At 42.4% G+C, this 11,728-nt stretch overlaps 1 pseudogene; it reads left to right on the plus strand.

Annotated features, from left to right (window-relative positions):
• The first annotated feature begins 9,549 nt into the window (after positions 1 to 9,549).
• On the plus strand, positions 9,550 to 9,682 carry LOC116858329 (annotated as a pseudogene).
• The last annotated feature ends 2,046 nt before the right edge of the window (positions 9,683 to 11,728 follow it).

The raw sequence follows: 11,728 nt of genomic DNA on the forward strand, positions 1-11,728 counted from the left end.
TCATCAGATGCCTCCAAATACAGCATACACGTGAATGAGTATATTATACTTTATGCATTTAAAAAAATTTTTTTTTATTTGACAGAGAGATCACAAGTAGGCAGAGAGGCAGGCAGAGAGAGAGGGAAGCAGGCTCCCCACTGAGCAGAGAGCCTGCTGTGGGGCTCGATCCCAGGATGCTGAGATCATAACCTGAGCCGAAGGCAGAGGCTTAACCCACTGAGCCACCCAGGCGCCCCATTTATGCATTTTTTAAACAGCATTCCCTAACCCTCATTTACTGAGTATTAATTAAATTTATCAAGATGTTATCTTATTTATTCTTTTAATCTTCAGCTCAACCATTTAAAAAACTTCAATTTTATGTTTTAAAATTCTTATTCTTATTCTTATTATGGAAAATGTCAAACATAAATAAAAGTAATCTATAGTGACAGAAAGCAGATCAGTGGTTGCCTGTGGGATGGGGATTAAATCCTAAGGGGTAGGGGGGACCTTCCTGGGGGGTGAAAGAACTATTCTGTATCTTGATTGGAATGCATATTAAATTATTAAATGAGTACATTTAAGATTTGTGCACTTGGGGCGCCTGGGTGGCTCAGTGGGTTAAAGCCTCTGCCTTCGGCTCAGGTCATGATCCCAGGGTCCTGGGATCGAGCCCCGCATCGGGCTCTCTGCTCAGCAGGGAGCCTGCTTCCCCTCCTCTCTCTCTGCCTGCCTCTGTCTACTTGTGAGCTCTCTCTCTGTCAAATAAATAAATAAAATCTTAAAAAAAAAAGATTTGTGCACTTTATTGATATAAATTATATCTCAATTAAAATTTAAAAGCAACAATACAAATATTACGGGTTCCCACACCAGGAGCCATATGTGGGCTTCCAGGGAGAAAACCAGGAATCTTGACCACTAGATCAGGTAAAAGAACACTGGCAATGGGAGACTTAGTCCTCCGAGGGCTTTCGAAATGGCCTTGCTTCATGAAGATGGCCTTCACTGAGGCCCCGTGATGGTTTGTGCTTACCCTCGGTTAGCACCGTCCCTGCCAACCCTACTGTGTGTATTTGACTCCTAATGGCTTAAGCACAATCCCTCTTGATCCTCCATTAGCCACCGCCACAGTAGGTTTTACCCCAGGATATGTCAGCCCCATTAACCTACAGCACTTCTTTTCATTTCTCTGGGCCTAGAGCACAGTGTCTGTACAATGACCTCTACCATCAGCTCACGATATCTTGTCTTATCACAACTTTTTGATCCAGCAAAGTCTGCTGACTCCCCGTTAGCTCGGAGCATCATGTCTCACCACCCCTTTTCGCTGCCATTACAATTTTTGCTGACCCGTTTGCTCACAGGAGAGTGTCTTTTCGCCCCTTTACCCTCCAGCTTTGTGACTGATGATCTTCCATTAACTCAGTATCATGGGGTTTCTTTTGCTTTCCTTTAGATTCAGCACAGTGACTGCTGACCTCCCATTAACTCACAGTACTGTGTCTAGTCGCCTTCTGTTATACTGAATGTAATGTCTGTTGACCCATATCGGCAGTGTCTACTGCTCCCCACTTGGCTACCATACGATATAGTCAACCCACTGTGTTCAAACCACATTGGATGCACTCATTATGGTGATGTTTATCAGTCACCTGTAGTCAGTGTCTGACCCCACCATGTACCCACAGCACAGCACAATTGCACCAGTTTCCGTCTGCTATTCCCCAGTTATCCACCAATGTGGTGACCTTGATCCTTCTGAGCCCCAATACAGTATCTGCAGAACTTAGATGACCTTGTCACTCTGTCTTCTGATCCCCTGTTTACCAAGCGTCAAGATTTTTAACCTTGAGACCCAGTGGTATCTGCTTAAAAGAGCCCCCATCACTGTGTCTTCCGACCTTCCACTACAGCCTGTCATTGTATCTGCTGACCAAACACAGATGCCTTTTGATTGACTGATTTTTAAAGATGTATTGATTTATTAGTGAGAGAGAGGGGGAGAGAGTGTAAGCACAGTGCAGAGGGGCAGAGGGGGAGGGACAGAGAATCTTAAGCAGACTCCAGGCTGAGTGTGGAGCCCAACGCTCCGTCTCATGACCCTGAGATCATGACCTGAGCCAAAACCAAGTTGAAGCTTAACCACCTGTGCTACCCAGGTACCCCAAAGTGTCTTTTCATTTATTAGCCACTAGCAGAGTATGAATTCCTTGAGGATGCATCACGTTTTTTTTTCCTCTTCAGTTGAATCATTATGTCAGCTAAATCTCCTCCCTTTAACCACGAGTTCTGTGTCTCTGACCAGTTGAAGCCTCAGTCAAGTCTGCTGACCCCCCATTAGCCCCCCTCATGGTATCTGTTGGTCCTCCATTAGCCAACAGTAGTTTCTTTGACACCCATGAGGCCCCAGCAGTGTATCTGCAGATCCTACTCTGCTACCTTCCCTCTGTCTGCTGATCCCCAATTAACCACAAAAGCTGAGGCTAACTTCTATGAGCTTCCAGGACGGTATCTGCTGATTCCCCATTAGCCCCAACTTGCTGATCACCTTTTAGCCGTCAGTACAGTGTCTTTGACCCTCTTAAGTTACAATCATGGGCCACTAGTACAGTGTCAGAATGCAACGGTGCCCCAGCTGAGTGCGTGTCAACCATACATTTGAGTTCATCACTGCGTATGCTAACATTAGAGTAGCCTCAGCCCTGTGATTGTTCATTAGTTTAATCTTTGCCTCATGCTTCTCAGTCTTGACATCTGCTGCTGACCCTGAACTAGTGTCATCACTATCCACTTATATTGGTCACAAATACAGTGTTTTTGATCATAAAAAAATCAGCTCTTAGCCCTTAGTCACTCTGCTGATTAGCCATGGAGCACCACTAAAGTGATAATGTCTCTATCTCAGCATCAGTTCATCTATTATCCCCATAGATGGATTATCCCCTGTGGATGCTGGTCCCTCATTATTCCCTAGTGCTGTGTATTGGCCTCGTGAGCCTCATCAGAATGCCTGGGACTCATTAGAGCCTACCCTACGTTACAGCCCTTCCTGGTTCAGACGATCCTGTATTAGCCACTAGGACAGGGTCTTTGATGCCCAGTAGTCCTCCGTAGCTATGCCAGCTGTTGCTATATCGGCTCCCACGACTGTTGAATTACCACTAGTCCTAAGTATAGTGTCTTTGATCTTTGTGATTATTCCCCACAGTTTATGATGATCCCGTATTAGGACCAGCCATTGTTCCCTGATCTCTGTATGCTGGTTTGTTGTTTATTGTTTCAATCCTTGAAATTGTTCCTTGGACTCTGGTGGTTCCCCAGTCCCTCAGACTGCTGCTTTATTTTTCTGTTCCTTGTACTTCAGAACTTAACTCCTTGGTCTTTTTCTTTCTTTCTCTCTTTCTTTCTTTCTTTTTTTTTTTCTTGCTGTGGTCTGATCCTTAGGGTCTATCCCCTGTTGCTCTGGCTGTTTTGCAGTCCCTCTGATTATCTTCCAAATATACAAGGACTATTTTTGTGGTCGCTCCAGATGTTTGATGATCCTGCTGTTCCTCAGGTCCAGACACTGTCCCCCTCCAGCTGTTGCCTTATTTCTCTGGCTATTCCTTTAGCCTGAGACGGTTCCCTTATCCCTGGCTGTCCCCTAGGTATTTCTGGCTATTGCATAACATTTAGGAATGACTTCCTGCGGCCGTTCTAGAGTTTCTATGGCTATCCTCTAACTCCAAGGACTGTTCTCTGTCCCTCTGGCAGTTTGATAGTCTCTTTGATTGTTTCACATCACTGCAGTGACTGTTCCCCGTGTCCTGGAATATTTTCTCAGCCACAGACTGTTCTTGCTGCTTCTGGCTGTTCTCCAATGCCTAGAATAATTTACCAAACCCTCCCAGTTGTTACCTCAATCCTAGGCATACTCACACCTGATTATTTTCTGGTTTATCCAACTGTTTCTCAAAACCAAGGACCGTTGTAGCCACTAGATGTGGCTGGGAGTATCAGACAACAAAGAGTGTCAGGCTGCAGAGGAAGCACCTTCCTTCCACGTAGTTCCCTTTAGTTATGGCTGCCATGGAGAACTTACCTTACAGGGAGGCTTCCTAGTTCAGAGTCCTTGTGTGGCTCCTGGCAGGCTATCTGTAGTCCTGGTGTCACCACATTTCCTCCATTACCCTTCCAGAAAATCCACTAAAGTAAGTAAAGGGAGTTACCCTCCACCTCAACATTCCATGCGTCTGGGTGCGAATCTCTGCTTGGGAGAGATGGATGGCGGAGAGGAAGCACGTGAGGGTGTCAGCCCTGTGAGGTGTGCAGCACGGGGTGGGCGGGGGAGTCCAGCTCAATGGGTGGCCCTTCCCTCCACTAAGTCTCAGTACCTCCCCTAAAAAAATGGACCTCACAATCCATACCCAGAATCCTGAAGTCCGTGCTAGGGTGGGAGGATCATGGATGTGTGTACTTTTTCAGGTCAAAACACAAAACACATAATAATAACTTCATGTGTAACGATAGCAGTGATTTAATTTCTAGACACGTAATGTAGTGTAATGAAGAGCACAAATGCTGGTGCCAAATCTGTATTCAAATCTTGTCCCTTAATGGGTTCTTAGATATAACATCAAAAGCAGACACTGCAAAACAAACAGATAAATTGGATTTCATCAGAATTAACTTTTGTTCTGCAAACAGTACTGTAAAGAAAGTAAAAAGTGAACCCACAGAATGGGAGAAAATATTTACAAATCACATATCCTTTATCTTTATCCTTTATCTAGAACATACAGAGAACTTTTATGACTCAATAATAAAAACAGAAATGATGCAACTTGAAAATGGGCAAAGGATCTGAATAGCAATTTCTCCAAATGAGCTAAAGAAGTGGTCTAAGCACAAGAAAAACTGCTCAAGATCATTAGGCATCAGGACGTGGGGATCAAAACCACAATGGAAAAAAAAATACCACAATGAGATAACACTTCACACCTACTAGTATGGCTAGAAGAAAAAGTGTAGACAGCAACACGTATTGGTGAGGATGTGGAAAAATTGAACCCATTTTACATTGCTGGCAGAACATAAAGTGGGGCAGCCATTTTGGAAAACAGTTTGAAAGTGTCTCAGAAGTGTTAAACAGAGTTACCATACGGTTCAGGAATTGCAATGCTGGGTATCCACCCAAGAGAAATGAAAACCTGTCCATATAAAAACCTATACGTGAATGTTCACAGCAGCATTATTCATCACCACCCCAAAGTGGAAACAACACAGATGTCCTTTGACTGATGAATGGCTAATCAAAATACGGTATAGCTATACCGTGGAATGTTCTTCAGTAATCAAAAGGAATGATGTACTGATACTGCTACAACACGGATGAAGTTTGAAAATATTACTTGAAAGACGCTAGTCACAAAAGACCACATGTGGTATGACTCCATTTATATGAAATGTCCAGAAGAGGCAAAACTGTGAAGTTAGAAAGTAACTTAGTGGTTGTCTATGGCTGGGGTGGGAGGAAGGGGGAGCAGTGGAGAGTAGACTGCTAATGGGTACAGGGTCTCCTTTTTGGGATGATGAAACTATTCTAAAATTCTATTGTGATGGTTGCACAACTTTGTGAATATGCTAAAATGAACTTAATTGTCGCGTTGAATGGATAAAATTTATTGTATGTGATTTACACCTCAGTAATGTTTTAAAAAGAAAAAGATTGTAAAAATAAAAGATTTTAACTGGGTCAGTATTTTAAAATTTGAGTCCTTGTGATTTTTTTTTTAAGATTTTATTTATTTATTTGACAGAGATCACAAATAGGCAGAGAGGCAGGCAGAGAGAGAGAGAGGAGGAAGCAGGAAGCAGAGAGCCCCATGTGGGGCTCGATCCCAGGACCTTGGGATCATGACCTGAGCCGAAGGCAGAGGCCTTAACCCACTGAGCCACCCAGGTGCCCCCCTTGTGATTTTTTTTAATGAAAAAAGTTTTCATTAGTGTCTGCTTACGGTTTTGCCTAAGAAATCTTACCTTTTCCTTGTCCTACCTGTGTGGCCTTGGAGAAATCATATTACCTCTCTATGCCTCAGTTTTTACATCTGGAAAATGGGGATTAAAAATAATGCCTAACTCATAGGAACAGTGTGAATATTAAATGAAGTCATATATGCATAAAGTGCTTAAAACAATGCCAGACACCTAGTCAGCTCTCTGTATTGCTTATTTTATGAGTGGTAACAGTAAATATAATTTATAACTTTGTAGTGATGAATCCTAGTAAATTACTTATAATATCACAAATAATATTTTATTTGGAATGATAATTTATAATATTAGAAATAATGTATAATGCTAGGAGTAATAATTTCATGCACGCTGGTACCTTTAATTTAACTCATGATTTTGATGGTCTTTCCCCAAAACATTACAAATATTAAAGTGCTCATTTGTAACGTTTTTTTCTGAGAATGATGCTCCTACACTAATTTCTAGTGTGTAAATACCCTCACTGGCAAATACCAACGTTTTCAAAGACTTCTGAGGACAGCCATCGCCCCAAGTGATAATGTTCCCGTTACGATTTCCAAGTAAGGTCGCATTCTAAGGTACTGGGAGTTGGGGCTTCACTCTACCTTTTTGGAGGACACAATTCAACCCACAACCGTTAGTTCCCCTTTAGGCAATCCCTATTGAAGACAAATCCCCATGTTTATAAATCTCAGCTCTTGGCAGAGATCGCACACGACAAATCCCCAAGCCATTGGTAAATACCTTGAAAAGTCCCCCCTTTGTGGCATAACCCCTCTTTCGTAAATACCCAACTGGCGAATACTTTATTAGGTTCCTGTTGCTATGTAACAAATTACCCCAAACTGAACAGCAAAACAACATCCGTTTATTAACTCACAGTTCTGTAGGTCCAAAGTTCAGGAGCGCTTGTCTGAATTCTCTGTTTAGTGGTCTCACGAAACCGAAGCTGACCACACTGAGCTCCTTCCTGGAGGCTCACAGGAAGAATCCATTTCCAACCTTATTCAGGTTATCGGCAGAATATTCAGTCTTGCCGCTGTGGTGCTGAGGCTCCCATTTCCTTGCTCAGCCGGGGCTCGTTCCCTGCCCTTAGAGGCCAGTTGCATGCCTCACCACGTGGGCCTCTTTGTCTTCGAAGCCAATAGGATGTGCCAAACGTTTCTCACGCTTTCAGTTTCTCTGATGTCTCTTCTGCCACCAGCGGGAGAAAACTTGCATTTTTGAAGGGCACCTGTGCTTATTGAGATTAGGCTTACCTGGGTAATCTCCCTATTTTATGGTCAATTGATTAACCTTAATTTCATTGGCAAGATCCCTTTTGCTACTTAATGTAATACAATCATGGAATTACAGGGCTTCATATTCACAGGTTTCCTCACTCACATTCAAGGGGAGGAGTTTATGTAAGGGTGATAGGGATATTGGGGGTCATTCTCGGAATTCTGCCTACTGTAGCCACTTTTGTGCTATTTATTCATGAACAGCCCACTGGCTTATCTCCATTTATGATTCTTTATGGTATATCTCCCCTTCCATAAATACGTACCCATTGGCAAATCTTTCATCCATTAACCTCTTGGGGAAAAAAAACCTGCTCCATTCAAAAATATCTGTTAAGATATCTCTGTTCACAACCCCTCTTGACAAATCCCCCCACTGAGAAATTAAAAACCATTGACATATCACCCACAGGTGTCTGACATTGAGAAATCTTATTCATGAACACCCATTGGCATATTTCTTTTCTTTTTAAGATTTTATTTATTTATTTGAGAGACAGAGATCACAAGTAGGCAAAGAGGCAGGCAGAGAGAGAGGAGCAAGCAGGTTCCCCACCGAGCAGAGAGCCCAATGTGGGACTAGATCGATCCCAGGACCCTGAGATCATGACCTGAGCCGAAGGCAGAGGCTTTAACCCACTGAGCCACCCAAGCGCCCCTCTTTTTTTTTTTTTTTTTTGAGAGAGAAAAAGAGAGAAGTGGAGGAGGGGCAGAGGGAGAGGGAGAGAGAGAATCTAAAGCAGGCTCCATGCCCAGTGCAGAGCCCAGCGAGGGGGCTCTGTCTCCCAAATCTGAGATTATGACCTGAGCTGAAATCAAGGGTTGGATGCCTAAACAACTGAGCCACCCAGGAGCCCTTTCTTTGTTTTTTCTTTTTTTTTTTAAGTTTTGTTTTTATTTAAGTAATTTCTACACACAACATGGGGCTTGAACTCATGACCCTGAGATCAAGAGTCCCATGCTCTTCCCACTGAGCCAGCCAGCCGTCCCCACTGGAATATTTCTTATTATAATACCTGTTTATTATTTATTTATTTATTTGAAACACATAGGTTGTATTTTTTTATTTGTGAGTACATTTATTAAAATTGAAATTATAAAAAAACTAAAGAATAATATAAACACCAATGATATTTTGCACATAACAAACTAATAAATCTATATATAACCCCTGTTTTAAAAATCTCTATTGGAGCACCTGGTAGCTCAGTTGGTTAAGGATCTGACTCTCAGTTTCAGCTCAGGTCATGTTCTCAGGGTCATAAATTCGAACCCCGTGTTGGGCTCTGCCTGCGCGTGGAGCCTGCTTAAGATTCTCTCTCTCCCTCTGCCTCTGCCCCTCCCCTCCCCTTGCACACACTGTCTCTCTCAAAAAAAATCTCTCTTTATTGATAACCATCACAATACATACTCCATTGTTGCTTGCCTTTGAAAAAATCTGTATTCTTAAATATCCACCTGATTGTATAACTCGTTTATGACTTTAATGACAAATTGCCTTATCTTTTATTTTTTTATTTTTTTTAAGATTTTTTATTTATTTGACAGAGATACAGCAATAGAGGGAATACAAACAGGGGGAGTGGGAGAGGGAGAAGCAGGCTTCCCGCTGAGCAGGGAGCCTGATGTGGGGCTCGATCCCAGGACCCTGGGATCATGACCTGAGCCGAAGGCAGATGCTTAACACCTGAGCCACCCAGGCACCCCTTGTCTTATCTTTCAAACATCTGCCTATTGGCATATGCTCTATTGCTCAGCTGGTTTTACAACTACCCAATCATAATACTCCTGTTGACATATACTACATTAATCTATACAACACCTATCTCATAGGACCCATTGCACAGGGGCGTCTGGGTGGCTCAGCCGGTTAAGTGTCTGCTTTTGGCTCGGGTCATGATCCCAGGGTCCGGGGATCGAGCCCCGCATCGGGATCCCTGTTCATTGGGAAGTCTGCTTCTCCCTCTGCCCCTCCCTCTGCTTGTGCATTCACATGCTCTCTCTCTGTCAAATAAATAAAAATCTTTAAAAACAAACAAAAAGCACAATACCTATTGTATATCTCCCCATTCATGCACACCTATCAATGTATCCCTGATTGGTAGGTCCACATTTATCAGGATCTATATTCATAAATACTGCCCCCAACCCATAAAACTCCATTGATGATCACTGGTGAAAAATCTCTTTGTTCCTAAGTCCTCATTAAGCAGATCTCTCATTGACAACCCAATTTACAGATCTGATTTGTAAATGCCTGCCTATCACTTCTCGGCCTTTTGGCTAAGATCAAGTGTAGTAAATGCCTGCCCACTGGAATTTTTTACATTGAAAATCTCAGTTGAATATATTCATAAATTTTCACATACTGGAGAATATTTCTTAGTGACAGCCTACATTAACATATCTCCTCTTTCTTAAATACTTCCCAATATATCCCACACTGATGAGCACTTAATAGATACAAATTCCACGTTCACTGATACAAGTTCATTGGCATATTGTCTCAAACCCAGGTTATAGTATTCCCTATTCATAACAATCACACTAACTCAAGTATATCTCATACTGGTGACCTCCATTGACAAAACTTCATATTTATAAATTTTCTTCCGTGACTTATTCCAGCCAGGATGGAGTCACAGAGACCAGATTTCCCTTAGGCCTGGAACAAACAAAAAACCAAACACAACAGACAAAATACATTGAAAAAACAACAACAACAATAATCCACAGTTTTCAAGGCACTGGGTATCAGGCAATGAACAACAGTGATCCCTGAGGAAAGGGAAACAAATGAAGTGAGCCATCTGATTGTTCTAGCATACTTCCTTGAGAGACATCCCAGGGCATCGCACAGAGAGGGGGAACTGAGGAAAAGCCTGGTGAATTCTCCCTGACTTGAGAAGAAACTGAGAGTCTATGAAGGAGAAGGCAGCTAGGATTCATAGGACAAACCACCAGAAGGGAGAAAACTGCAGAGAGAAGCTCCAAATGATCCCTCTAGGATCCTCTTTGAGTGTTCGATAAAGTATTGACCAGCACATGTGGGTGAGGAAACTGAGGTCAGTGAGAGAGTCATCTAGAAGGATAAGAGGAAATGGGGTCTGATGCTCATTCATGGCTGGTAATAGTGCCGTAATCACCAACCAGACTGGAAAAATAAGGCACTGCATAAAAAATTCCAGAAGCTCTTGACCCAGTAGTGGGGAAATAATTAGCCCTAGGTTGACCTCTGCTCCAGATACACCTAAAAAATTATATAAGGAAGACCTTATATAAGGATAAAACTTTCCATGGAACTTACTTGTGTCCCAGAACAAAACTCAAAATAGTTTATAAAAATGCACAATATCCAGTATCCAACAAAGTAAAATCCACAATGGCATTCAATCAACTATCAATAGGTACGCAAAGAGGTAGGAAAATGGCACACGTAGTGAGAATAATCAAGCAATCGATCAACTCACCCAGAGCTGACATACATGTTAGAATTTAACAAATAAGGATATTAAACAGTTATTATAAATTTATTGCACAGTGGCTTCTCTCTCCAGCTCTTTGGTCGTGGCCACCTAAACAAGATGACGAAGGGGACTTCATCATTTGGAAAGCATTGTAGTAAGACACACACATTGTTCTGCGCTGTGGCTCGAGGGCCTACCACGTTCGGAAGTTGACCTGTGGCAAATGTGGCTGTCCTGCCAAGAGGAAGGGAAAGTGTAACTGCAGTGCCAAAGCTAAAAGGTGAAATACCACTGGGACCTGTTGGTCGAATGAGGGACCTAAAAATTGTATGCTGCAGACTCGGGCGTGGATTCCATAAAGGAACAATGTGCAGCATCGAGTTCATCTTAAGGATTTCAACCATTAATCACACAGTAAGAGTTTGGACTTACTGAATGAATGAATGAATGAATGAACAAATGTATTGCATATCCTCAGAAAGTTAGTAGAGACATAGAAAAAATAGAGAGAGAGACCCAATATAGGATTTCCACTTCTGGGAAAACGGAGTAGATGACTTTTTCCCTGTCTCTCCCCAGGAGTACAAAAGACCCCTGGAAGTAATATTCATAAAAGCAAACGTAAGATGACTCTGAAAGGTGGGGGGAAAGAATGCAGACTGACTAGGGATCAGAACCCAAAAAAGAGCACACTCGTGAGTTCTACGGATTTTTTTTTCTTCATGCATTTGAGACTGTGCAACCTGGCAACCTAGAAATGCCAATGGACCCAAACAAGGCAAATGACCATAACCGAAGCCTTCTTTCTTTTGCCAAAGAACCAGGAAATGGGCAGCCCCATGAGATAGTAAAGTTTTAGAAAATTGTTACATTATTGAATGAAAATAGTGTAGAAAAAAATGTGACCTAATTCCCACCTCCATCAACAGATACCAAGCGAGGAGCTTATGGCTTCACCCTCTAGAGGCTGTGAAT

The sequence above is a fragment of the Lontra canadensis genome, unplaced genomic scaffold (genome assembly GCF_010015895.1).
Source record: "Lontra canadensis isolate GAN:19392208 unplaced genomic scaffold, GSC_riverotter_1.0 scaffold134, whole genome shotgun sequence".
Taxonomy (NCBI): domain Eukaryota; kingdom Metazoa; phylum Chordata; class Mammalia; order Carnivora; family Mustelidae; genus Lontra; species Lontra canadensis.